Genomic DNA, 3,047 nt, shown 5'->3' with positions numbered 1-3,047 from the left:
CCAGCCCAGCTGGAAAAAAAAAAAAAAATCAAGCCAAATGTCCTCAGAGAGGCTTAATAAATATCTGAAAAAACAACTCTTCAAATCTGGATCCATGTATAAATCAATTTTTATTGCGTTTTATTTATTGTGTGTGTTTGTGTGTGCACATGCACATGCCATGGCACACATGTGGAGGTCAGAAGGACAACAACGTTCAAGAGTCAGTTCTCTGCTTCTACCACATGGGACTCAGTTTGTCAGTCTTGGTGGCACGTGCCTTTACCTAATGAGCCATCTCACCAGCCCCAAGTCAGTTTTTAAGTGGTTTGATTGAGAGCTTCTTCCTCCTCGCCTCACAAGAAAAATAAATAAATAAATAAAAATAAGTAAATAAAAAATTAGACAATACAGTATGCCTAAAAACGGTGCTTAGGTGCTGAAGAAAGAAAAGAAAATAGGTATAGACAGTCATAGAAAAAATAGTTTAAAATAATAAAATCTTTAAAAAAAAAAAAAAAGAGCAATGTAATTTTTTTTTCTTTTTTTGGTTTTTTCGAGGCAGGGTTTCTCTGTGTGGTTTTGGTGCCTGTCCTGGATCTTGCTCTGGAGACCAGGCTGGCCTCGAACTCACAGAGATCTGCCTGACTCTGCCTCCCAAGTGCTGGGATTAAAGGCGTGTGCCACCACCACCCAGCTGCAATGTAATATTTTAAAAAAAAAAAAAAAAGCCACATAAGGATGGAAAATTCTCAGGACGCCTGGACCCTGGATGTTGGGTTGTTGACTGAATCCTTTTGAATGCTGATGAGCAAACAGCAGCTGCCGAGAGACAGTGGATTGTGGAAGGGACTGCTGAATTAAACCAGCCTAGATACTTTAGGGATGTCTTGTCTATGTAAGAATGTAAGTCAGGAAATGTGTTGCATTGTGGGAGAGGTTGTGCTTTTGTATCCACAGGAAATGAAAAGCTATGGATTCCTTCAAAATGAATAAAGATCAGATTGGACCAGGGGAGACCTCCTGAGGATGGATCTGCAGGCAAGAGGGAGGAAGCCAGAAAAGACTATAGAACAGGTGACGTGTCTGTTGACCCCTCCACATGGGAACAGCTTTGAGACTGGATGAGACAAGATAAATCTGATAAGAACAGATACTACACTTGATCTTAGCCAAAAGGCCGAGATCAAGGGGCTGGAGAGATGTCTCAAAGGTTAAGAGCACTGACTGCTCTTCCAGAGGTCCTGAGTTCAATTCCCAGCACCCACATGGTGGCTCATAACCATCTGTAATGAGATCTGGCACCCTCTTCTGTATAGACAATAAATAAATAAATAATTCTAAAAAAAAAAAGATAAATCTTGTTGGTTACTATATTATAGTTTGGATATGCAGTCCAAACGGACTTATAAAGTTGACAGATGCCTTTTACCTACCCAAACACAAAACAAAAAAATCATCTTTAGCTTACTTGTGCATACCACACATTTCATAATTGTGTTAATGCAGATATTTACGTTACCTTTAAAAGTTTGTGTGTTTTCAGAGAAAAGGAACCAGACACCAATAAAGACACCCAGGTGATCCAGTCTCTCCTAATGCCTCTGTTGCAGTTTCCTCAAAATTCTACATTCAAAACAATTTCAAAGCTACTAGCTGAGATGGTCCAACTTCACAGACTACTCCAGCCAGGACTTCAGATAAGCTCTACACTTTCCCATCACACAGAGACTAAATAAAAAAAAAAAAATACAGATAGCTCTCCTAGGGCTTGACCATTATCTCAATTTTTGTAGGGCCCTCTAAAGATGCTATCACCCCCAAACAATAGGAAGCAGTCTAGAGGACATGATGTCCACATTCCCAAGAGATGGGGTGAGTGGTTTTTAGTCATACGGTAGTTTATGAATGTTTCTCATCATTTAGGGGGCTGGTTGCAAGTGGTTACTGGTCATGGTGATGGAAAAAAACTAAACAAAGTAGGTTAGTTCCAGGGATCTCTTTCTGAAAAGAAAGAAAGGGACAGAGATAAAAATGATAGGATAAATGGGTATATTGTTGAATCTACTTTTAAATTTAAAAAAGAAACTGTTAGTCTCAAATATTGTACATTGGTATAGATTTCTGCATATTGATACAAATTTAAGGGTTTTTTTTGTTTTAACATACTGTATATATGCTTCTACTCTTGTTTAAGGTATTGTACCTATGCATCTCATTTAAAATGTAATGTATAATTAAGAAATGTAGGTTAGTAGTTAGTTATCTATAATAATCAAACTTATAGTCATGTTAGGTATGTTTTCAGGATTAAACAGATATATTTTGGACAGATAGCTGGTCTTCAAAGATCTACAGAATATGGCATTTAAGATTTTGTTTCTTTTAATTTATATAATGTTTTTACTTATGTTCATTGGTGGTTTCCTGTATGTGTGTCTGTGTAAGAGTGTCAGAAGAGCTGGAACTAGAGTTACAGACAAGTGTGAGCTGCCATGTGGGTGCTGGGAACCCAGGTCCTCTGGAAGAGCAACCAGTGCTTTTTAACTGCTGAGCTGTCTCTCCAGCCCCCATTTAAGATGTTTTAATAACATAAGGCTTTTCATGGCAGTGAGACATGTCTGCTTCTGGCACCACCAATTTACTGCAAAAAAATAAAATGATGGGCATTGAAGAACCTCCATATGGAGTTTGCTTTCAAATGGCAAAGCTAGCCATTGGGTAAGAAACTGCCCTTGCCTTGACTGCTGACAGCATACTGTCCAAATTGGATAATCAGGATACAAAGGAGACAAATGCTGAACTTTGCCAAGACAAGGTAGGACAATCCTTCAAAATTCCTGCTTCACCGAAAAGTCTGTCAGATATTCTAGACCTGTAAGTGAAAGATGGATGCCCCAGCACTACAGAGGAACCTTGGGTGACTGTAGCTGGAGAGCTTTTCTCTCCGGGTCCCACCAAGGCCCGCCAGTCCCCCACTTATAAAAATAAACACACAGATGCTTACATTATTTAAAATGCTTGGCCATTAGCTCAGGCCTATCATTGTCTAGCTCTTACTCTTATAT

At 39.0% G+C, this 3,047-nt stretch overlaps 1 pseudogene; it reads right to left on the bottom strand.

The window, feature by feature from the left end:
* Positions 1 to 945: 945 nt before the first annotated feature.
* LOC121831967 (U2 spliceosomal RNA) lies at positions 946 to 1,173 on the bottom strand (annotated as a pseudogene).
* Between the last annotated feature and the right edge of the window lie 1,874 nt (positions 1,174 to 3,047).

This window comes from Peromyscus maniculatus, chromosome 8, assembly GCF_049852395.1.
Source record: "Peromyscus maniculatus bairdii isolate BWxNUB_F1_BW_parent chromosome 8, HU_Pman_BW_mat_3.1, whole genome shotgun sequence".
NCBI lineage: Eukaryota > Metazoa > Chordata > Mammalia > Rodentia > Cricetidae > Peromyscus > Peromyscus maniculatus.
Note: the sequence above shows the minus strand (reverse complement) of the source record. Positions and strands in the feature narration are given on the sequence as shown.